Source organism: Ursus maritimus, unplaced genomic scaffold (genome assembly GCF_017311325.1).
Source record: "Ursus maritimus isolate PB19 unplaced genomic scaffold, ASM1731132v1 scaffold_13, whole genome shotgun sequence".
Classification (NCBI taxonomy): domain Eukaryota; kingdom Metazoa; phylum Chordata; class Mammalia; order Carnivora; family Ursidae; genus Ursus; species Ursus maritimus.
Genome location: NW_024423675.1, coordinates 34,430,403 through 34,457,401, shown reverse-complemented (window position 1 = coordinate 34,457,401; position 26,999 = coordinate 34,430,403).

The window sequence follows — 26,999 nt, the reverse complement described above, 5'->3', positions numbered from 1 at the left end:
CTTTTTAGGCAATCACTGTCTATCCCTTGTGCCCAGAGGTTATACAAGCTGTTCTTTTCATCAATGTCTAATAAAGGCATCTCTTCAATAGCTTCTGGCACTTCTCCCAGCCACTGCTCAGCAGGAGCGATACCTGTTGGTGCTTCAGATTTTGCTTGACTCTTCTCTGACTTACCCCATATGGACAAGTACACAAATCATTTTTCAATATCCCAGTGACTCATAATACTTGAGAAAGCTCAGGATAGTTAGTGGGGAGATGGTGGTCTGGACGGGAGACTTCCTACACCTGTAGTGAGTGGAGTAGAATGCCAAATGAGGCCACTTCGTCATACTTCCCAAACTGAGACGGTGATGAAATATATTCAAGCAGGTAGTTGGATATGATTCTGAAGCTCAAAGGAGTCACAACACAACAGAGAAATATAAAGCCATGGAAATAGATGAGATTACATAATGAGAAAGTTCAGCCAAATAAAAAGGGAGAGCCAAGTCCTGAAAAATAACAACCATTAGAGAGAGCACCAAAGAAAAATAAAAGAAGGTATGGCCAGTGTAGTAGAAAAATAATCAGTAGAAAGACACAGAAGGCAAGGCCAAAGAGGGCTCTGATGTCATATTGTAGGTTGTTGACCGGTCTAGTAAAATGAGGACAGAAAAAGAGTTTATTGGTTTCAATGACATAAAGATCAGCATCGATGAAGATATGGGAACAGAGGGGTGCCTGGGTGGCTCAGTCGTTAAGTGTCTGCCTTCAGCTCAGGGCGTGATCCTGGCGTTCTGGGATAGAGCCCCACATCAGGCTCCTCCGCTGAGAGCCTGCTTCTTCCTCTCCCACTCCCCCTGCTTGTGTTCCCTCTCTCCCTGGCTGTCTCTCTCTGTCAAATAAATAAATAAAATCTTGAAAAAAAAAAGATATGGGAACAGAGTCAGATTGGAGGGGATTGAAAAGTGAAGAAGAGTGAGGAGGTACAGGCAGAGTGTGTAGACTGTTGTTTCAATAAAACTTGGAAGTGAACTACTGAGCATTGTTGAGACCTTATTTGGAGTATATAGTCACAAATTTTAAATGAATCCATTAGCCTAGTTGTGTGATCCACTACTTTCAATAGTGGTTTGGGTCCAGAAGAGACAAGAAAGATGGACTTTTTTTTCCAGGTGTACAGTGGAGGGAAAAAGGCAAAGAATCTGAGGGCATTTGACTATGACTCTTCTGTGAGATAACACTGCTTCCTATGCATACTTTCATCATATTTATTCTCACTCAGAACTGTGATTGTTGGTATGTGCACACTTTGTAATTAGACCATGAGAACATTTTGAATAGTCCATATTTCACCTCTAATAGTTTCAAAAATCAGCACTAAAATGCTTGCTGAAGGAGTTCATAGAAAAACCTTGGGAGATATTTCGATATAAAAAAAAAGCCATTAGATTCTTCTAAATTTCAGGAGATACAGAGTGGACTTCAGCACCTGAGTTCCCATGGACTGGGGAAGCACAACCCTAAACCTGAAATGATCAAACCCTAAGTGAAGAAATGTCATCAGAGCAGAGAATGCTGAAAAAGCATGAGGCCAGAGAAGAGCAGTGAGCCCTGAAAACTAATGCCTTCTTCAACATGGGCAGAGGTAATGTAGCATTGAGAAAACAATCCTCTGATGGTTAATGGCTACATGATCTACTTCAGCATGCTAGGGTTTCAGGGCTTAGGGGTGTTTTACAGCCACCAAATGACGCTCCTTGCTGTAACACAAGTTAAAATATGCTGAGCACAGGGTTTTCATTACAAGGGATCTTAATAACTTAACTTAGCTTGTCTGACCACAGGCAAAAGTAGCTTTAGGGAGTGTTATAGGAAATTGGCCATTGGAGGGGTGTGGAGGGTGGGGAGAGTGAAGTGACTACGTGATAAAAGAAGATCACTTCTTTTGTAAAACTTCAAAGTATACAGCTTATGTCAAGACAGCCTGCTCTATTTCATCAGGGGCAATGTGTTGTGTTTATTGTGTGCACCTCTGTGTATATAATAAATTATATTTACTTATAGTCTATGTCAACTTTTCCCAGAAAATGTTCCTTAGAATACTAGAGTCCCATGAGATATTAATAAATGTTCTAGGGAGAGGAAAGTTTCCAAACACAAATAAGTTTTGGAAGTGTTAGGTTAAACAATGGGTTTCTTTATGGCAGAACATCTAGAAGACTTTAAAGAGCTAATAAGTGTTAATGTTTTCTAAGAAAGGGGGAGTAAAATAATAATTCAGCATTGCCAGACTTACTTGATTATGGTCTTTTTTCATGAAACAACTTTTAATGCCTCAGAGGATTCGTGTTTCATTGCTTGTGGAATTCTAAATTGTCTAATGTATGTTTTATATTAAATATATATAGTGTGTATTATATATTCGTATGTGTTAATTTTCTTTTCGTATTCCAGCCCAACTTTGAACAAATTGTGTAGATATTTTATTCATCACCACGAACCATCAGTTCATTTTAAAAAGATGTTTTCATCCTAATTAAATTTAGATATTCTAATCAACAGCCAATAGTTATAATTATACATATTCTTAACAAGTTCATTTAAAGGACAATGGACTAAGAAAGAAGGTATGAAATATTTTGTCTCAAACTAGAGCACCAAGTAAACCTTCAAGTCCTGGGAGAGATACATTTCAAAATATCAATAATCCAAGTATTTTACAATATGCAAGAATATTAAGATTATTTCAAAGCCTCGGACACTCGGTAAAATGATACTTGATGCCTTACCCAGAGAACGTTATCCAAAAATGGCATAATATTCTAAAAATATTTAAGTCAGTTTTACAAATAACTTTCAAAATTCATTATGCCCCCAGAAACTCAGTTTGACCAGCTGGACCTCTCCGCGTTTCTTAATTTTAAGTTTTTAACCTCCTAGGTATTTCCATGTTTCGTGTGATATTAGCCATCGTCAGCTATGTAGAGCCAGACCAAGTAACTGAAGCCCAAGTGTGGCAATTACACAGTTAATATAAATGCATGACTCTCAAACCAAATGATTCAGGGATATCCATTACATTTCATGAGTGAGTTCTCTTCAGGGATTACATTAACCATATCTGTTCACTTTGGCACAATTGGCATGGACTTAAAGGCAGTTTATAATGGAAGCAATTTAGAGTCAAGAAAGGGTCAATGAGGCCCTGAAGAGTATAAAAATAGTGATACTCTGAGGACTCCAATAGCAGGCCAGTTAAACAAAATTAAGGCAGGATATAAAAGAGATTATGTACTACATTTTAAAAGCAGGGAGTTTTTTTAAAAAATCACCATAGTGCTTAAATACCTGTAGTGGTTCCTCATTATCTGCAGGATCAAGTTCAGACTTTCTCATCTAGCTAAAAAAATCTTTCACCGTGTATTCCTTTCTTATTTTTTTTTTAAAGATTTATTTATTTATTTATTCTACAGAGAAAGAAAGAGAGAGGACGAGCTCGGAGAGGGGCAGGGAGAGGAAAAGGGAGAGGGAGAGGGAGAGGATCTCACGCAAACTCCCCACTGAGCATGGAGCCCAATCCCAACTCCAGGTTTGATCCCACGACCCTGAGATCATGAACTGAGCTGAAATCAAGAGTCTGACACTCAACCAACTAAGCCACCCAGGCACCCCACCATGTATTTCTTTCATTTTCTTCCCTTATCATACTATCCTGCTCTTCACTTTCCCCTCCGCCAGGTTGCTCAAGTTTCTCATTTCTCCTCAAAAACACCCATTCTTCCCATACCTTTGCCCACCGTTCCTTTCGTCTGGGATTCTATTCCTTCTCCCTGACCCTGAAGATTCAGGGCAAATCTCGCCTCTCCTCTGAAGACTTCCCTGACTTTCTTAGGAAGTTTCTTTCTTTCTTCTTTTTCACCCACAAAACTTTAAACATTTCCCATCTGTAGAACTATTTTTATTCCTACTAGACTGAATTTCTTAGAAACAGGGACAAATGACTTACTCATCTTTGTACCTTTAACACCTGGCCAATAAAGGAAACTCAACATATGTTTGATAAGAAAATATTGAATACATGTTTAAATGAACAACTTGAACTAAAAAAGTCTTGATATTTTGTATTATTTAACTATCATAATATGTAAGTTGAAATATAAAAAGATATAAATTACCTGAGATCACATCATCACTTACCAATGATACGATTTTATCAGGAGTATAAATATTTTCCTCTCCCCCCCAAAAAAATATCCTGTCCCTGCTTTAACTTTGTCTAAAATTATACTTAATCAAAAGATGTAGACAGGAACTTCAGCCAATTTTAGCTTTAAAATCTCTACAAGCAATGTGTTGACACATAAATTTTTCCAAATTCTGCATTAGCTCTCTGTAACACAAAGAATATACAAATTTATATTTAGAGACTGTTGTAGTCAGCTTGAGCTGCTGCAACAAATATTCCATAAAATGGGTACTTTATAAAAAACAGAAATTTATTTCTCACAGTTCTGGAGGCTGCAAGTCCAAGATCAGGATGCCAGCATAGCTGGGTTCTGGTGAGAGCCCTCTTCTGGGTTACAAACTGCCAGCTTCTCCTCCTATCCTGACATAGCAGACAGAGGGCAAGCTACCCCTCTGGCCTCTTCTTTAAGGATAGGAATCCCATTCATGGACTCCATCCTCATGACCTAATTAGCTCCCAAAGGCCCCACCTCCAAATACCATCACTTGGAGATTAAATTTCAACATATGCATTTTGAGTGGACGCAAACATTCAGTTCATAACAGAGACCATTGTCACTGATTTTGTTTAAATGATTCTTAACAATGGCAATGGCTAGGGGAGTCTTGCCCATCAGTATTTCCTAAAGGCATAAATGTAAAGCCTAGAAGTACCTAGACAAATTACCTCCAAATCACAATACAATGCAACAGTTAAGGCTATTGGCTGTGGAGTCCCTTTGTAAAGCCAGTAGTCTTAACTGTGATACTTTACTGATTTTGTAAACCAACCTCATGCTGTATGATCAGTTCTTCTATGAGCCTGGTATGTGAATATATAAGAAGCATAGAAATAATGAGCACAGAGGCAATGATGATGTTGAAACCAATGATGATGACAAAGACGATCCTCTGAACAGAGAACTAAAATTCCATTACTAAGGTTGCAAGTGATTTCTCCATGGTGGGTATTTAATAAATTGTTCCTTTATTTGGACTTTCTTAGACACCCACTTAAATTGGGGGAAAAATACAAATATTTGTGAAACATCCTGGAAGACATTTTATTGTAAAGACTTTAAGGGGCAGCATGAACTTTTCTACTATATTTCAAACCCTGAAAGGTCAGTGACAGTTCTGGACATACAGGTAATGTTCAAGGACTAAAGTTTATCAAATGTTGAGTAGTAAATACATGCCTAAATACTTTGGCCGAGTCAGAGCTACGGGAGTAGTACATCTTGTCTTACATTTTCTTATATATTAGTCTTCTATATTCGTGGAATTAATATTTTGTGGTTTTCACAATTTGCCAGAAACTACATAATAATTTGATTTAGGCTTAGGTACAATTTACAACTGAATATACCGTGGGGTTGGTTCACTAGATGTAACCTAACCTGCTAAGAAGTATCCACTTCTCAATGTAGTTAATTATTTTTCTCATTTTGATCATAAATAGGGAAGCTTTTAAAATCATGAAATGTATTTCTTGGAAAAATATCCTTGCAAATAAAATCAACCCATAGTCGTTGTGATGGGAATCAAGTCATTGCCCAAGCATGATATTGAGTAAAGCAGGTAGCTATGAGGTAGATATGAGATATCCTAGTGAGACAGGAAAGAGCTCAGGATAGTGCTAGCAAGTTTTCTTCTAAACACACACACACACTTCACTAATTCCTTTTTGCTGCAGTATACTGTTAGTGATTAGGGACGAAGTGTATGTTTTAGATAAATTACGAGAACAACAGCAAATTTGCTGATATCTCTATGATGTGAATGATTCTACCCTATTTTCTATCAGAAATTAGAAAAAATAATTTGTAAAATTATTTCAATAAGTGCTTTAGTCCATGTAAAATCGTGAGTGAAAAAAATAGCGAATATTGTGAAGATGTTAGAGTAGAAGAACATGTCTCTAAAACTATAGTTGCCAAATTACTAGCTCAGGTACAGAAATAATTTTCATCATGCAGCAATTTTGTTTTAATTTGAAAGGAGGACCATATAACTTTACATAATGCGAAGTAAACTGGAAAGGCAGCATCTTTAGACCATAACCTCATACATATGTTATCCTCCCAAGCTAAAGAAACACATAAAGAAGGTTAAAATAACATTCAGCCTCTAATGAAACTGGTTGGAAGAAATTGCCTTGGTGAGAATACCCAATGGAGAAAGAGCACAAGTTTTCAGGTGGCCCAAACCAAAATGACCTCAACTTTAGGGCAGTGCAGTTGACAGGGTATTTAAGCCAGGCTTATTTACCATTCTACAAAATGCAGGGTACCAAGAGGCCATATTTCCTTGGCAGACATATATGAAAGTGTGGATCATGGTAGATCTCTTTTGAGACTGCTTTAATAAATGTTCTAGCCAAAAGTATAAATATATATTGCTTCCCATAACTGTGAATTTAAAGTTCTGCCAATAATATACCAAATATGCACAAGCTCTTCCATTTTTATGATCGAGTGTCAGTTAATATGGTTTTCCCTTCCCCTAATATCATGACTCTCTTCCAGCCTTCCAAACCAAGGTATGATGACATAAACACTATGGAAAATAATCTAAGCACTGACGCCGATGTTTGGAAGAATGAAAACATTCTTCTATTACCACATTGCTAAATGATTGATGAACATTAAGTCATTAGTGGGTGAGGTGAAATCTAAAAAGAGAATTTTTCAGAAAACTGTGTGGTTGGAGGTAGGGTTCCAGCCACAGACGACAGTGTGATGCCCATTGCATGGAAAGAGCGTGGGGGAGATTCTGTGGACACCAATGTAGGTCATGAAGAGCTGGTTAAAGGTGCAGAAAAACCAGGGAACTGGTTTCCAAGTGGCAACAATAATAATACTAAAGAATTAGAGCAAGCTGTTTTGGATCTTTGGAAATATGTACTAAGGTTTTCTAATATCCAAATGCTAGGTTGCTAACACATACATTAGTCATAATTAATAAATATGTTGGCCACCTTCCAGGAAATGCAAAAATAATTGCAAATGGCAAAATGACAATTGTCGTTCATAATATTCCTCAACAGCCTATCATATCACAAGTCACCTCCCTCCTGGTATTCTTCCATAACGTGCTTTGCCATTTTATCCCTCCTATTCTCTATCACCTGCTTCTTCTTAGGTACAAGCTCCATTTATATTTTTGTTTTCTTTTTGTTTGTTTGTTTTTTGAGATCCCTCCTGATTATGGGTCACTGTGCAGGGGGTGGAGTTTTTGGCAAGAGTGTGTCTTTGCTTCTCCTACCTGTCTCCGTGTGATCCTTTGATCCTTTATTGTGGATCAGGTGTTCAGCTGGTTCCCAGGTTCTTTTCGGAGGGATCTGTTTCAGATGTAGCTGTATATTTGTTGGGTCTGTGGGTTCTGAGTTCAGGATCTCCCTACAACCGCCATTTGAACCACCTCTCCTAGGAAGTATTTTAACAGCAGGTATCAATATAACTACATCACCCTTAACTAAAAGTTACATTTATTTACAGCATATTTATTCTGAATTCTGATTAATCAGCATTGAAATTAAGACATTCAAAAACATAATTCTCAGGGCACCTGGGTGGCGCAGTCGTTAGGCGTCTGCCTTCGGCTCAGGGAGTGATCCCGGCGTTCTGGGATCGAGTTCCACATCAGGCTTCTCTGCTGGGAGCCTGCTTCTTCCTCTCCCACTCCCCCTACTTGTGTTCCCTCTCTTGCTGCCTGTCTCTCTCTGTCGAATGAATAAATAAAATCTTTAAAAAAAATGTAATTCTCATTTGGAGCCATCATCCACTCCCATTTACATCCATAGTCGTTGTCGATCAGCTTGTGTACACGAACTAAAGAACAGACCAGAGCCTCATGAGTTTCTAAATACTTTCGGCTCCCGAAGGATTTTACTTGGAAAATAAATTACGTTGATATAAAATTACTTAAAAATTTTAAACTCCCAGTTTGATAAATATAAAAATCTTAATAAAAAAACAGTAGCTATTTTGAGAACTTACCTTGTACCAGCCACAGATCTAAGTGCTCTATATACATTACCTTCATTTAACCCCCTCGACGACCCATTTTGATCCTATTTTACAGATGAGGAAATGGGTACATAGAGGTGAAAACCTTGCCCAAGGTCACAGCTGGCAGGAACAGTGCCAGGAACTAAGGCAGTTTCACTACTGAACCAGTATCATCTTCCATGAATCTTGATTTCCAAGAACCATTTAAAATAAAATCTCCTCCTATAAATGGGTCTATGGTAATATGTAATTATGTCCATGTCAAAACAATATTTGATATAGCTACAGCCAATATTAAATTAAAACATAATGTAATCATTTTAAGAATCTAATACTGTGCCAGTTATTAATACCTCCCTACTTCAGATTCACTGTTTTTGCTTGCTCTGTGAAAATGGATCTGGACCCTCTACATATTTTTTTTCTTTGCCAGCTGACATTGAAGCCCTCTCAGCTTCAGGACACTGGAGAGACATAGCAGAAGGAAAACAGTTCCGTTTCCTGGTTTCCACATTCTCATGAGGCGGGCTCTCACAGCATAGGCAGCTCCCCCTGCACCAGGCTCCTACAGTGCCAAGTGGCCAGCAGCTCCCAGCAGCCAGCAGCTTTCCTTGGCACGCACCTCATGTGCCACTTCAGAGTAGTTCTGATGAGAAATGTCCCTGTGAACAGCTTTCCCCAGCACACCACAGGGTAGATTTCTAGCACATTACACCAGTGTGACACTCACCATGACTTTTTTGCCATCCAGTTAGCCATGCCTATGCTCTCTCCAAGACCTGGATCTCAGCCTTAGGAGAATGGGGACTCTTCACTGAGTGTCTATCTCACACTTAGGAGTAGTGACTACTTCTTATATCTGTTATTCCTATATTCATTAGAGTTCTCTTCACTTCTTACTGGCCAACCCCACACTTCACTAATCCCTGATATAGTTAATAATATGTTACATTAAACCTTCCCTATTCAAATTACGGTGTTGTTTTTCTTTCCTAATTGAGCTCTGATGGCAAGAGATACTTATCTCAAATGAGAAATTTATTGAAAGTACTTTTGTGAGAATTAATTACCTACGTGCATTTTATTGAACTAAAAAAACCATCTTACTAGGAAATACACATAATAAAATATTGTTTACAAAGGTGCATTTCATTTATAATTATTAATTCACTTGAAAAGTTAAATGCAATCATCAATCAAGTTAAAATCTGTAATATCTTTATCTTTTGAAAAGGAAGTATTTTTGTCTACTGTTTTATTTCCTATTTGTTACAATATTTAATGGGGAGTAAATAAGGAAAGCACCTAGCTTACTGATCATGACTAAATATTATAAAGCATTTAAGTTAATAATTATTTGAACTTATTCAAATAAAACCCAAATTCACCAAATTTAGTAGACGTATGCTATAATTATCATGAGACTCTGCAACTTAATATATATTTAAATATTTTTTTTTTAATTTTGACCATTAAACATAGCCTGAGCCTATATTTCACAAAGCCTTGGGAATATTTCAAGCCAAAAAGGAAAAAAAAATATATTAGTTGAGTTTAATTCTTTTCAGCCAGTTATGCCTAGGGAAATACATATTGGAATGTAGACAGTCAGTTCTCAAGTGTTTGAAGCGAAAAATTAATCAGAAAGCAGCAAGTTTGTGGAACTTGGTAATACAGCTATTGGTAACTTCTTAAATCCATAAAAGTTAAATCTAAGGAAAAATTGGCAGAGAGCAACTGATTTTCAAACACGATGAGTTCATCACAGGTCGAACCTCCTCAGTTACCATGACTGAAAGGCAAATGACCAGGAGTGCTTACTGAGGCGTTCACTGCCCATTGAAAACATATGACTCTTAATACTTTTGTTTATGCACAGAAGTGTGACTTTAAGGATTGGAAAAACCTATTTAACAAAAGCTAAACTTTTCTGAAACTTAAGACCACCCTGTGCTGTGACTTTCTAAGTTCTCATAAAATAAACTAGGCCTTACTTTGTCATTACTTAAAAGGAAGACCACCAAAGAAAATCCAAGGTGTGACTCCAGCAGTGACTCAATAAATAGCTCTTTCTGTGGAATCAACGTTTAATATTGCCTTCAAAGTAGTGTTCAAAGCTGTTGCAACCACACACAGAGTCTATAGGGGTTGCTCTGGTTCCCTGATGTCCAGTTCAGATATTGACCCCTTGGACATCATGGAGAAGTCAAGGATTACAAGTGGAAATGCTGTAAGACTGATTTAACTCAAAGGTGTTAGAAAAATAGCAGATTTGGTATACAATAGCATATGTAGTCAGATCAGAAATGTATTCAGATCAATTCTGGATGGACTCTTGGCTCCCTCCCTTGGTACTGTTAGCCTTAGACAATTCACTTAACATTTATGATCTTTGGTTTCCTCATCTGTAAAGTAGAAATAATAATTCCAACCACATAGAATTCTTGTAGGGCATAAATGAAATAATCTATGTAAAGTGTCCTGCACACAGGAAATGTTAGGTTCCTTTCATTCCTATTCCTGGGAACCTGTTTTCACCAAACACCAGTTCAAATAGTCTGGCAAGAGTTAAGTAACAAAAAAAGGGAGGAGGAAATGAAGATATGGAAGTCATGAAAATTAGGACTAAAAAATGGGGAGACAAGGTGAAAAAGTAGAGGGCAGTATAGACAGTAAAACGAATTTGTTGCTCTTCTGTTCAGATTATTTTTTTCCTTTTTATGCTCTAAGCTTTCTGTTATTGCATTACTTGATATCCAATAACTTCCAAGGAAAAGCAAACAGAATATAGTTCACCATGTAATCAAAGCACAGTTTACCCAAGAAACCACAGGCTCCAGGTGTTGTGTTTTTATATATATAATACGGGCACCTTCTAGCTTAATAGGCAAAGAAATTCCCATGTGATGTGAAATATTCTAATTACTAGAATGCCTTTATTCTGTTTTAAATTATATTTCATAAAACCAGTCACCCTAACTTTCTGGCAACACACACACACACACACACACACACACACACACACACACACACAAACACACACACACACACACACACATACACACTTTTCAACCTCAGTATTATCATTTGTATTAATTCATTGGTTCCTTTTGCATAAAGCATTTAACCTTGAAGACTTCACTAGTCCATCATCAATAGATCATTTTAAGACAATACCAAAAAAAGACAAAAGTTTTATTTTAAAGTCAAGTCTTATAATAACCACACTCAGAGAACAACATGCAGTATACAGAAAATTTAAAAGAAAGAAAGAAAGAAAGATAGATAGAGAGGAAGGAAGGAAGGAAGGAAGGAAGGAAGGAAGGAAGGAAGGAGGAAGGAAGGAAAAGAAACAGGGAAAGAGAAATAGAGAAAGAAAAGAAAAAGAAAGAAAGAAAAGAAAAGAAAAGAAAAGGAGAGGGAGGGAGGAAGAAAGAAAGGGAAGAAAGAGAGAGAGGAAGGAAGAAAGAAACCACTTGAACACGGAATTCTGAAAAGGGATCACTTATTTGGTTTTGGTTACTTTGGAAACTAGAATTTTGTCTATAAAGCTGCCCAGTGCAAGCATCTATGTATAATATTTACATGGGCTTTTAAGTAGAAACTTTATGAGAATGACTAAAGGATTTACTTATTCATGACTAAACCCATATTCTATTATTGGAATTATGTTTCTATTTGGCACTTCTACATAAACTAATGATATAATAGTCAGAATTCTGATATTTATCTTTAGGTTTCTCCACATTAAGGAACTGGTGATAATCCATATCCAATGGTGGGAGATAGTCTTTGTCCCCTCCAAATCATCTTTTGTATTCCTTGTGTTTTTGTCCAACAGAGTCTGGCCTTTTCTGATACCTCTCCTTTTTGGTTCTGGGCTCATAGCAGTGTTCACAGACAGACTTGTTAACCTAGTCCCGTTTTTCTTTGCCTCTCAGACAACTGCTCTGAGATTGCATTCTCTCTGAGAGATCAGAATTCTACAGCTCTGCTCCTTAGGACCTCTTGGGGATCTTTTCTTTGCTTCTTTTTTTTAAGATGCAAGACTCTGGCTGGAGAATTTTAAGCCCCCTTTGCTAGGTAAAATAAAATTATGACCTTCCTAGAGTCATAATTGAAAATGGGTCCTTCCATTACTCAACCCCTTGACATTTCATGTGCAATCCATTCTACACAACATTCTTTGACAACAGTGTCAGTCCCTAAAGGCCCAATGTTGTAATGGATGACATATGTAAGATCTTAAGCCCAATATTTTGGTAAATGCCTATAAATTTTATTTTAGGCAGATTTTAATATAACACATTTTTACCATATTTATCAAAAATATATTTTTGCCTGTGATTCCTTTTGATATATATTTTTAATGGCCATTAACATTCTATAAGTAGTTTCAAACTTGGCTATTTATATGTAAACCATTTGAGAAATAAGAAAACAAAATGATAGGAAATGGAAATTATTAAAAAAATACATAGGTCAGCTTTGCCCCCAAATTTCACTAAAATGGCTGAAATCACGTCTCAGACCAAATCCATGTGATTTACTTTCTATCAACAACAACTTATTCTATCTCTTGAAATATACATCTGATGAAAGCATGTTTGGAGCCAATTAAGAGACTCCTTCAGAAATACTTGTTTTATGTGTATACAAAATTAAATCAACAAATACTTGAAAAATGCAACCATAAAAATCAAAAGATGACAAGCACCAAAAAGTAAGAACACGTGAATTCTTTTCAAGTAGTCACAAAATCATAGAGGGGTTAAAGGTTAAGAAACATGGGAGAATAACATGGTGACATAATAATACATGGATGCATTTTATTTTTACTAGCAAATAAGATATCAAGGAGTAAATTCTGAATGTTATATGTGACTTTTTCTTTGACTTATTATTTGAAATAATTTCAAACCTATAAAAATGTTTAAATTGAAGAACACATCCTTTACCAATGTTTTAGTGTTTAAAAAAATTTGTTTCATCATTTTCTCTCTGAGAATGTATTTCCTAAGAATAAGAATATTTGCTTACATAACCACAGTACAGTAATCAAATTCAGTAAGTGTAACACTGATAAAAATGCTTTTATCTAATTTGATTTAATCTATAGTCCATATGCCCATTGTTCCAACATACTTTGTAATATTTTTTTTCCCTTCAGTCCATTATCCAGTCTAGGATCATGTATTGCATTTAGAAGTCATATTCTTTTAGTCTTTTTTATTTTTTATTTTTTTAAGATTTTATTTATTTATCCGACAGAGATAGAGACAGCCAGTGAGAGAGGGAACACAAGCAGGGAGAGTGGGAGAGGAAGGAGCAGGCTCACAGCGGAAGAGCCTGATGTGGGGCTTGATCCCACAACGCCGGGATCACGCCCTGAGCCAAAGGCAGACGCTTAACCGCTGTGCCACCCAGGCGCCCCTCTTTTAGTCTTTTTTAATCTGGAAAAGTAGCTCTGTCTTTCTTTGTCATTCATGACATTGACATTTTTGGAAAAGATATATATTAGAAACCACAAGGTCATTCTGATACCACCAATTGCAGTTCAGCCTCACAAGGGTCTTCCTTGACATCCCTGTTCCATATTCGTGTCTCCCTTTCTCTGAAAGGGAGTGAAAGGAGTGAAAACTGTGGCTCCCACCATAAACACATTTACCCATTTGTCTGTTCCTATAATAACAACAGCTTTCGAATTCCTACATTCATACAACTAGAAAAAGAAAACTAAACAAGTTTAAGATATAGAGTCAAAGCACTATATTCGAATGATTTGGATTAGTTCTTTTTATTCCTTCAATGTGGCTATATCATTTATTTGAAATACAATTACAGTTGACCCTTGAACAACACAGGGGTCAGGGGTACCAATCCCCGGTACAGTAAAAAATCTGCATGTAATTTTTTAGTCCCCCAAAGTTTAACTACTAACCACTTACTGTTGACCAGAAGTTTTACTGATAACATAGTCTATTAACATATATTTCATATATGTGTTATATACTGTAATCTTACAATAAAGTAAGCTGGAGAAAATGATAATAAGAAAATCACAGAAAAAATACATTTACAGCACTGTGCTGTATTTATCCAAAAAAGTCCACATATAAGTGGACCTGTGAGGTTCACGTCCATGCTGTGAAGGGGCAACTGTACTGGAAATGCTGTCTATAATCAGTTTGGTGGGGTTGTTCTTCTCCATCTTTGTTAATTTAATTTAATTTTTAAATAAGTAGAATATTAATATGCTTTCAAATGTCAACACTGTACACAAAGGTATACTCAGACACATGTCTTCCCTCCTGCATCCCTGTCATCCCATTCCTTCCTTACAGGTAACCACTTTCAATGTTTCCTGATTTATTCTTTTATGTTTCTTTTTGCAAAGATAAGTAGATATGTATTTGTTTCCTTATACCCCATATTTCTTATATAATAGTTAACTTAATGTACAGATTTTTCGTATTTTGCTTTTTTCACTTAATAATGTATCCTAGAAAATCACTTCCTATCAGTTCATAGAGCTCTTCCTCTTTTTTTTTTTAAGAGCTGGGTAGTATTCCATTGTGTGCATGTAATTTTTTCAACCAATCTCCTGTAGTTAAGCATTTATAATAATTTGCAATGACAAGCAGTGCAATAATAAGTAACTGTGTACATATGTAGTTGTGTACAGTTGGAAGTGCACCTTCAGAGTAAATGCCTAGAAGCAGAATTTCTGGGCCAAAAGATTAGAACATACATAGTTTTGATCAATTCCACTTTATCTGACATCAAAATCTAACCTTCTGAATTTGTAAGCTGTTTTTATGTGCCTGCTCTATCTTTTCCCGTATGCTTACTTCTAGCCTCTTTGAATCTCTTGTGTATGTGCCATGTCCCCCATAAATGTATAGAGTTGTGTTTTGCTTTATCAACCAATTTGAAAATCTTTTTCTTCTAATAGATGATTTAGACCCATTCACGATTCACAATGACTGATGTGCTTTGTACCAACTCTATCATATTATGTTACACTATAATTACTTGGTTTACTATGGTGTATTTACCATTTTTCTTTCTCCTTGTGATATGAATCTTTGCTATCTTTAAAATTTATGTTTGGTTTAGGAAGGTTTATATCTTTGTCCAATACCCAATTTGGGGTTTCAACACCCAATTTTCATAAAAAGTTAATGGCTATAAATAATAAATTGATTTAAATAAAAATGTTTCCAAACACCAACAGACACTTTTATCATACATTACAAACCCAGTTTTAACAGGGCTTGGGAGTGTAGACCACTGTGGCAGAATATCTCAGCTGAGAAAGAATGAGGCTCAAGTCTTGCCCAGAAGATTTAAACGATGATACACATGGACCAAATTCTTGATTCTATTGAGCTCAGTTTGCAAATAAATGATCTTGAAGGATAAGGGTTCAGGACACTTCGCATAACCTGTTTGTATAGGTAGGGTTATGATGGTTACACCTCCTTATCCCAGCCTCTTCTTTGCTCCCACACTGTTATTTTGATACTAAAAGTTCAACTCCCCAATTCAGCTCCAGTCCCTCCTAATGAGGGAAGCGTAACACTATCCAGGCGTCTCCCAGCACGGTGATCCAAATGTCGTTGCTCCACACAGTCTGATTTATATCAGCTTGGTTAAAAATCACCCACATGTTGGAAACCCCCTGTGGAGAGGTGTGTACTGGCCCCAGGCCATAGCTCGCTTCTTCTTATTTTCTTCTCTCTGCCCGAAATCTGTGGTTGGAGGGACCTGCTGTGTATTTGTGAAATTATCCTCATAGGGACTCAGAGAAGAACTTTGGCCTCCTTGAAATAATTTACACCTAATTTAGTTAAAGGAGCATAAATGATGGGCCTGCTTTCTACCATCCATAAGAAGCATCACTTGCAAGATTTTTCATGCAACTTTTGAGCACATGCCACAGACACTCTCTATCTTCTGGGGCTAGAAAAATCTCTCAGAGTAAGAGATTATTTTTGACAATATGGTTCTAAATCCTTGGGAGGAAAAAAAAAAAAAGTCAGGGCAGATGGCCTGGGGCCAGTCAGGAAACCCTTAATCACCCAGAAAAACAAGGAACGGGAGAGGTCATTATTCTTAGTGGGCCAGACTGTAAAACAATGTTTTTAAGTCTTCAGATTTATAGCAAAGCACCTTGAAATATCTCAGGCAATTATGAAGAACAAGACTGCTCCAAAACACATTATGCAAAATTTTCTTGCTCATTTTCCTTAAACAAACAAAACTGCCTAACCATCTTCTAACCTCGCTCCAGAGCTTTCCCTATTGTATCTACCACTGAATTTTTTCACCATGGTAGATTTAGCACAATGACTAAATTAACCCTAAACACCATCGTAATTTAATGGAAGGAGAAATTAACTGGGGACAAGATGCACACACTTATTCCTTTACAAGCATCGAATCTGGATGTAATATCTTCCCCCTGCAAAAAGACTACAAGAGATTGACTAGACGGCCTTCAGGCGGGTGGGCTATACTAGACCAGCAATTATAAATCCTGAAATGAAAGGCAGGAGTAGAGATTTAAAAGAAAATGAAATTAATAATTGTTGAGTCCTGCCATGTGCCAAGCTTTCTTCTAAACCCTTTCATTATGATCATTATATAATATACACATTAAATAATTCAATACTTTAACAAACTGCAGAAAAAAAGCGAATTATCAATGTTTTTATAAATAAAGAAATTGCGACACTCATTGATTAAGAGGCTTGCCCAACCTCACACAGCTGGCATGTGGTAAAGTTAAAACTCATTCCTGAAGTCCATGCTCATCCTAGAGCTCCAAACTAGCAGTGGGCCTAAAACATGATATGACAAAATAATGCAATAACAGTTTAATAATGGCGACTATGCCCATGTCACTCTTATTTCCAGTACATGTTCACCAACACACTCATGATACTGTTTTATCTGGACATGTAAAGGACAGAGAGTGAAAAGAAGAAAATCTATAATCTTGAACTGTCATCCTATGCTATCATGAATCTATCTCAGACTATAAAGAAATTATGATCAGGCATGAAAGGAAGTCATTGTAGAAGAACAGTTCCCTTCTAGAAATAGGATGAAGCCAGTAAAAATTGTTGAAATTTCTAGACATAGTTGACTACTATTGCAATGAAAATAAAATTTGATTCTGTTTGAGGTGATATTAACATGCAGTTTAGGACAATTCTAGAACACAAAAGGAAGAAACCCTGCACCTTATTTTTATTACCACTTGGAAGATAAAAAGGAAAAGATAGATTTATAAAATCCATCAATATGGTTTTATAAAAAGCAAACCACACACAATACAGTAAAAAAATTGATACCTAAAATAAAAAGAACTGAATATAGGAGTTTTGCATCTAGCATAAAAATAGAGAATCCAAATTCATAAGATCTTAAAATGCTTAAAATGACAAGAAAAGTGGCTATTAGCTATAAAATTAGCTGTTAAACACAAAAGCCTTACAGTGACCACACCCAAGCACAGATGTTAAGAAGTCTGACGCTGAGTGGGAATGTGGTAAGATTCAGGTCATAGATCAACAGTTTATCTTTCACATTCTAAGTAGTCCAAGTAGTATTTACGATTTTAGAATTTCTTAGGGCTCTTTTCATATGAAAGGCAACACACTTTCTTGAAGAAATAATATGCTTAGAAGTCAGGCAAACTGTGTTTTAGTCCAACTGAGTCACCTCTTAGGTGACATACCTGGGCCACAGTTTCTTCATCTATAAAATATAAAGAAATACTCACTAGATTATTATTATATTAGATTATTATTATTAAATAAAAATTGGATTTGAGATCATCTAAGATCATTTTCAAGGGTAAAATTCTGATTTTGAGCTATAGCGTGTCAATAAAGAATTTTTGTTTAAAAGGGTGGCTCACAGTCCTAAGTTCCTTAAACTCTTCTCCATGAAAGGAAATCAGCAAAGGGTTTATGGAAACATGGATGGGAGATCACATTCAGAGACAACTCCAACAAATTATAGATATATGTTCCTTCTGACCTTAATATTTACTAAGTTATGTCCTGCTGATATGACTTTAAAAAGAATGATATATAATGTTTCTAGAACATAACTTTTTTTTTTTCACAACTAGCCTACAAAGGTGAATATTATTGATGCTAAGATAAAGTTTTCTGGCTCTCAGCAAGAATCATTCCATTTTTGTTAGTTCCATTGGAAAACTGGTAAATGTTTGTCCAAATCAGTAAATAGTTGCTGTTAAAAAGAAATAGAATATTAAATGTATTAGGTAAAGCTACACATAGAAGTTAAAAGCTATAAATTATAAAACTATGAAGTGATATGGTAATTAAGATTACATGAGGAATTTAAATAAAAAGCTTATAAATTTTTAGAAGAAATGCACACCAATCAATATGAAAAAGTATGCCTACAGATAAAATCGTGAAGATCTTTTTATGGAAACAATAAAGATAGAAACTAGAACCTAAATTATATTGAAAAAATTAAGACCACATGTCTATGAATCAATAAATCAATGGGGCTAAATTCATATTTTAGAGGAAAACCTCTCATTTTGGATCACAAAGTAAATCCCTACTAAACATTATTTACAATAAATACATATTTTAAAAGTTGACTCAGAAAGGTTAATAAAAATAATCATATATACAACATAAAAATGCACACAAATAGAATGGTATGGTAACCAGAATTCCAAGATATCTCCCAAGATTTGCTTCTCCCAGATGTGCATGCTCTTAGATTGGGAATATGATGGATTTTACTCCCATGATTAAATTATGTTATACGACACAGTTGGTCCTAAGGAGGGAAATTATCTGGGTGGGCCTAAAATAATCACATGAGCCCTTTCAAAGTAGTTTTCTTCAGCTGATAGAAGAAGAGAAAGTCAGAGATCTGAAGGACTGAAAAGATTTAATGTACCGTTTCTGGCTTGAAAATGAAGGGGGCTACTTGACAGCCTCTAGGAGCTGTGAGCATCTCCCAGCTGACACCTCAAAAGGAGAAAAGGACCTCCGTATTAGAAACACACAGAACAGAATCATGCCAACAAGAATAAACTTGGAAGCAGCTTCTTCTCCAGAGCCTCCAGACAAGAACTAAGTCATATCTTGATTTCAGCCTTGAGAACCCAGCAACAGTGTTCACATTACTGACATACAGAATGGTGAGTTAATAAATGGGTGGTGTTTTAAGCCACAAAGCTTATGAAAATCATTATGCAATAACAGTAAACTGATATACAGAGAAAGGTATTTTAAGATCTATTTAAGATTGAGGGGTGGCTCAGTCAGTTAAGTGTCTGCCTTCGGCTCAGGTCATGACCCCAGGGTCCTGCCCCACACATCAGGCTCCCTCCTTGGTGGGGAGCCTGCTTCTTCCTCTCCCTCTGCCTCTCCTTGTTTGTGCTCACTCTTTCGTGCTCACTGTCTCTCGCTCCCTCTGTCAAATAAATAAATAAAATCTTAAGAAAAAAGATCTATGCAAGATTGAATTGAAGCCATAAGATATTAAACAAGACAAAAAAAGGTGTCTTATTACAGAAATGATGCAATTCACAATGAATATATAAAGCAAGTATAACAGAAAAACACAAAATAACCTGGCTCAACACTCACAGTGAGAAATTATAGTAAATACAAAGAGAAATATTTATAAACACATTAGAAGTAAACTTTAATTCACTTATTTCAGTCCATATTGGATCAAGTGGACAAAAATTAAGTAAAGATAATAGGAGACATGATAACATAATTAGTGGAACAGTTCTAATTTGAATTTGAGGGTGCCTGGGTGGCTCAGTTGATTAAATGTCTGACTCTTGGTTTTGGCTCAGGTTGTGATCTCAGGGTCGTGAGATCAAGTCCCGACTCAGGCTCTACATTCAGCATAGAGCCCGCTTGAGATTCTCTCTCCCTTTCTCTCTGTCCCTCCCACTCATGCTCTCTCTTGCATGCATGCTCTCTCTCTCCCAAATAAATAAACTTAAAAAAAAAGAGAAATATTTAAACTCGATTTCCCTAAAAAAGTCAATACAATTTGTTTTTAAGTGATAGTGAACGTGGCTTCATTTTAATTTCTAGTTTTAAGGATTTGTTACCAGAAAATTTTATCTGAGGTTGAATAATATATGGCCAATTTTTGATCATAGTTCAAGAATATTACTCCCATTGTAAGTGTACAAATGTTAATTAAAGTCAACAGTAGAGATTAATCTACAGAGAATGGAAGATGAGAAAGGGATCTAGAGAGGCCCATCCAGAGTCTCAGGATTTGAACACAGGAAGAACTGAGTGGCTGAGAAGGAATTTCCAGAGAGATAGAAGGAAAATTAGAACTTAAAGTTTTTACACACAGGAAGGTTTTCATGAGGAGATCATATGGACAATGTCAAGTGCTGCTGAAAGTTCAAAAAGGATAGGGAATAAAACAAGTTCTATTGGATTTGTTCACAAGGTTACTGATAACCTTAGCAGGGGACATTTCAATTGAGATAGTGAGGAAATGGATAAAGCAATTTTTCCCCAGAAATTTGATAACAAAGGATTAAGAGAAGCTGGAAGGGAAAGTGGTATTGAAGAATTATTTTTAAATAGATGGAGAAGATCTGAGTGTATTCAATTCTTCATGGAAAGGATCTGGCAACCAGAGAGAGAAAGAGAGATATGGAGAGAGAGTGGGAGATTCATAAGAGGGAAGGGCTAAATGGAAGGATTTCTTAAGGTGGACACCATTTTCACTCAAAGGTCCCTAAGAGACTAGATGTGAAAGAAATAAACAAGGCTGAAGATTAGAACTAGTACTTATAGCCAAAATTAAAAAAAAAAAAATCTTTGAAGGTGGTAGATTCAGTTTATTCCAAAGGTCATTTTAGAAAACTGAATTTTAGAATTAGACAGACACATGTTTTTATTCTCCTACACCTTGTGCTAGATATTTCATGTTGCACAAATCTTTCTGAACCTCAATTTCTCATCTTTAAAATGTGGATGGTAGGGGCGCCTGGCTGGCTCAGTTGGTAGAGCATGTGACTCTTGATCTCAAGGTTGTGAGTTTGAGCCCCACATTGGGTGTATAGATTACTTAAACATAAAATCTTTTAAAATAAATAAGTAAAAATAAAATATGGATGGTAATTTCTATCTCACAGACTGTTATTAGATAATTAAGGTGATGAACATAAGTTATATAAGACAGTGGCTGACATATGAAAGATGTGGACAAATATTAAATAGGTACCACCAATCCCCCCAACTGTGCACAGACATAATATCATTAGCTATGTTCCTACACACTAATTTTAACTACTGTGATTCAGCCAAATTGTATTTCCAAGTATAAATCTAACATGGAACTGATATAACTATATATATATATATATATATATGTATATATATATACATATATATATATATACCAAAAAGACAGAGATTGGCAAATAAACAGCTACATACCTAGCTAGTAAGATAGATTAGCAGCTACAGGTAATATTACTACAAATTCTCCTTATGTAGGCAATAGTTTTAGAAGGTCTTTAAAAATAGCATTCCAGAGTTTTCTATAATATTTTGCTATTGTTTCAAGTCTTAAGTTTCTATAAATTTTTTTGTTTAAGATGTTTTGGTTTCATAGGCATAAGAGCAAATGAGGACTGAGTAATCAGATAGAATTAAGATTATTTTAATAGTGAAAATTAGAAAAATATCTTTCATGAAGCCAAAATCAGGGAGAAATTTAGGAAAATGTTTTCAATTATAAGGATTTAGGCATAAAAACTAGATTTTAGTGATAAATTTAGCCAACAATAACATATTAGGGGGGAAATACTACTATTATGCAATGATAAGTATGGTGAAGTAAGACTATCTTCATAAGATTAATTACATGTTGAGGACAAGATTCATCACTCTCTTTTGTTTTTTTGTTTTGATTTTTTTCATCATTCTCTTTGATTAAGGATTTCCATAGCAGAAGCCAAAACTTTGTAACTCATATAAAACAAGACCACATAACAGACATTCAATAACTATATACTGACACATATACAGGTGTGCATATGTATATATGAATGTAAATGTGAATGGATAATAAAAATTGAATTACAAATTCAGTAAGCAGGAAGAGAAGTGTTTATATAAAATGAGATTCAGTGTAATGCTCTAAAAGTCAACAGACGTAGGTCTGAACCTTGGCTTCCACACTTATTAACTGTATTAGTTAGGGTTTTCCAGAGAAACAGAACCAATAGGATGTATGTATATACACAGAAAGAGACTTAAGGAGTTGGCTCATGTGATTGTGGAGGCTTGGTGAGTCCAAAATCTTATCGGAGAGGCCTACAGGCCAGAGATTCAGGAAAGAGTTACAATTAGAGTACAAAGGCAATCTGCTCTTGAACCATGTAGAGCCAATCTTGCAGATGGAGTTCAAAGGCAGACTCACCAGCAAAAACCCCCTCTTGCTAAGAGGGGTTTTTGGGTTAGTATTTTATTCTGTTCAGGTCTTCAACTGATTGGATGAGGTACCCATATTATGGAGGACAATCTGCTTTACTCAAAACCCCCCAATTTAAATGGAAATCGCATTCAAAAACAACTTCACAGAAACATCAAGAATAATGTTTGACCAAACATCTGGACACCTTGGCTCAGCCAAGTTGATGCAATAAATTAACCATCATACTAGCTGTACAAGCCTAAGCAAATAAACAGCCCTCTCTGAACCTCTGTCTGTGTAAAATTAGGTTAATAATACTTACCTCTTTGAGTTGTAAGACTATGTACATATAGTTAGCATATAGTAGGCAATTAACAAATTTTAATGTTTGTCTATGTATTATATATGTTCAGCATCCCTCAATTGTAATGAAATAAATGAATAAAACTAAAAATGGAAAAAAAAAGTGTTTTGAATATGTACATTCAAAGGGTTGATAAAGCAAAACGCAATAGAGAATATTTTATTCCTGTTTACTCTCTGTACTTACAGAGGACTATATTTTACAGTGTTCCTACAATTTGATTTAAGGCTCCATTGGTGAGACACCCCAAACCACACCTAGCTATGTGTTAATGATCACTGATATGCCCTTTGCCATTCTGGAGCAATTATCTGCTGTCAAATTCTTGTGACATGTAACAACAGCAGAGTTTCACTATTTAAAAAAAAATGTTTCAGTATATTGCCCAACCAAAAACAAAGAAATATGAATGACCTTTCATTGGGAAGATTAAAACAGAATTTTTTAAGGCTGGCTGAATGCAGCCAGTTAAAATAGAAGTTGTTCATAATCCCTGACCTTTGCTCCAAATTTTACCAAAGCTTCTTTCTGAGGTTTGAGGAAGTTCAGCATTTTCCCCCAATTATTCTTCATTTTTGCCTCTCGCTGCAGTTTCATGTTCCAGCTGGAATCAAACATACCCAAGTGCCCCAGATGAGGCTGTTCTCATAAGATGTCCAGTGCAGTTTTCAAGACTTAAGAAGTTCAGATAGTTCAGATAAGGTTTGGGATCAGTAGCCAAGCACTTGGATACTTAACTAAACTGAACCTTCTAAGTTTTGCCAGATATTAGTTCCTATAACTGGACATAAATATTACCTCTAATAAGGTCTCCATGTCTTAGATACATCTGGATCTCACACAACGTTAAAATGTTACACACTTGACATTTTGCATGTTTTTGTGGAGATTTTGTTTTGTAATATTTTAATAAATTACAGCCAACAGAGGAAATAAAGAAGGGTTTGCTGAGCCATTTATATTTTTGGCAATTACAAATAGTATTTTATACTTAAATGCACAAGTTTTAGGCTTAGAAATGGGGATCACCTAATTCTATGGCAGATGGAGCATATGGTACACAACCAGGATTCATTCTTTTTCCCCCAACATAACCGGCATGAATAATAGGTAAATATTTCAGTATCTAGATAGAAAACCAAGTGCAGAAAATTCATTTTTATTTAAAAGAAAGAAAGAAAAAAAAAACAGGGATAATGGTCCAAAATGGCTACTAAGCTGAACACAACTCTCCTCATCTACTGGAGATTCCCAATAAAATGATAGTAAAGAAATAAACCTTTGACAGTGAAGAGGAAAAGAAAGGGATAATAGCAGGTAGGAGACTGTAAGAAATCCAAGCAAATCTGAAATAAGATGTAAGGGTGTTGATATGGTTAAAGAAGAGCAAGAAAGGGCAGTCCAGAATGTACAAGAGGGAACTACAGTAGGAAGAAAGCCAACCTTCCACCCAAATACAAAATGGTTGGAGGTATAGAATCAGCTAAGCCAGTGGTCAGAGTGAGAAGGAAGGCCAAAAATAGGGGCCATGTGATCTGTAGCAATCACTGATTACATTATCAATGACCTCATTTCCTTTCAATGCGTAACACACCCGGATCATTCCCATGGGCGTCCTTCCTCCAACCACAGTGTCTTATTCAACATTCGACATCTAGGTATGATTCTCCACCTGTGAGGAAAATCTCTGCCCCTAGCGTAGGAGGAAGAAAAGGAAATGCGGTAGACCAAAATCAAGGCAGGAATCACAGAAAGTAAATCATCTAGAGGAACATTTCATAGCTCAAGAGTTGAGTAGCATTATCAGATGACTGAAGAAGAGAAACAGTACTGCTTCTGGTAAGTCAATCTAATGTTTTTTGTAACTTATGAGGGTTCCCTGAGAAACCTACTGGCTCTTGTTTTGAATGACCTAGAGTGGTGTGATGCAATGAGAGACATAGGAGATAGGTTCTTGTGCTGAAGAAGTCAATTAAATAATTATTCTGATGGAGACATCTCTGGGCCTGAGTGTCCTCATCTTTAAAATGGGGAAGGGAGACTGGTAGATAAATTATGTCTCTAAGAATTCTACAGCTTTAACAATCAATTGTCCTGAGAACGATGAAAACCTAACATGTTTTTAAAATAAAAAGAAAAAAATATTAGAAACTTAAAGCTATTGAGCTATTAAAGTTTATTGAGCATGATTGTAAGACTCTTTCAGAAATCTGGCTCAAAAATCTGGCAAGACCAAAAGAGGGCTTAGGGGGGGAAAATTCCACAGAGTCATAAATAACCAAAAAACTTTTTTTTTTTTTTAGATTTTTATTTATTTATTTGAGAGAGACAGAAGGGACAGAGAGAGTGAGAGCACAGAGGGAGAGTGAGAGGGAGAAGCAGATTCCCTGCTGAGCAGAGAGCCTGATGGGGGACTCGATCCCAGGGCCCTGAGATCATGACCTGAGCTGAAGGAAGATGCTTAACTGACTGAACCATCCAGATGCCCCAGTAACCAAAGAACTTAAATATAATATTTATTAAGTACCCAGCATGTGCATGTATTTTGTTAAGGCTGGGAATATAGCAAAAACAAGGTATTCCCTACATTACTGGTGCATACCAATAAATGTTAAAAAAAAAAAAGAAAAGACACAAATGATATGTGATCAGGGCTATAGTAGGTTAGTGTGGGATGCTATGGAAGCATATAGGGAGGGTATCTAATCCAGGCTTAAAGTGTCAGGAGAGTTTTCCCAGAGAAAATTTTGTAGAAGATGAGACCATAGGGGTTAGCTCATCAAATAGTAGAAAACACTTTTGGAAAAAAGTTACTACTGATTAAGCAATTTCTTGCATGTTATCTCTGTATGACAGTCATCAAATGAATAGGTAGACATTTTAATCACCCATTCCATGGATTCAAGTCAAAACAAACTTACTAAAAAGTTTAGTTCACCTTTACTACAGAGAAGTGTTATCCTGTAGCAATTCAAAATTGCCTACTGTGTGCTATAGACTGAAAGTTTGTTTCCCCACAAAATTCGTATGTTGAAACTCAATCCACAATGTGAAGTTATTTGGAGGTGAGTCTTTGGGAGGTGATTAGGTCATGAGGGTAGGGACCTCATGAATGGAATCAATGCTCAGAGACCCCAGAGGGGTGCATGGGTGGCTCAGTCAGTTAAGCATCTGCTTTTGGCTCAGGTCATGATCCCAGGGTCCTGGGATCGAGCCCCGCACCAGGCTCCCCACTCAGCAGGGAGTCTGTTTCTCCCTCTGCCCCTCTGCCTCTCTCCCCACCACTCCTGTTCTCTCTCTTTTGTATGCTCTGGTCTCTTTCCCTCTCAAATAAATAAATAAATAAATAATCTTTAAAAAAAAAAAGAGAGAGAGAGAGAGACCCCAGAGAGCTCCCTTGCCCCTTCTACCATGTGTGGATACAGTGAGAAGAGGGCCATCTATGAACCAGGAAGTGAGGTTTCACCAGACATGGGATCTACTAGCCTTGATCTTCCCAGCCTTCAGAACTATAAGAAATAAATTTCTATTTCTTATAAGTCACTCAGTCTATAATGCTTTGTTGTAGCAACTCACACTGCCTAAGGCACACGGTAATATTCTGGAGAGTAAATTTTTCAAGGGAGGAAGACAATAATAGGGTAGAGAGGTGAAGGGACAGAGAGAAAAATGTCAGAAATCAAATTCTTGTTCTGTTAAAAATCAGATGAGAGAGTTTTTCAGTAAGACAAAATATTTCATTATAAGAAATTGCAATACCTAAAAAGATCTGTTGAAGAAAAGACAAACAAAATTAAAAAGGCCAAAATCTGAAAGCCAGGATTGCATTCTGTCAAGATATATACAAATAAACCTTGACATTTATAAAGCAAAAATTGATGGAATTAAGGGAAGACCAATATAAAAATACTTAAGCCTTGAAAAAAATCTTTTCAAA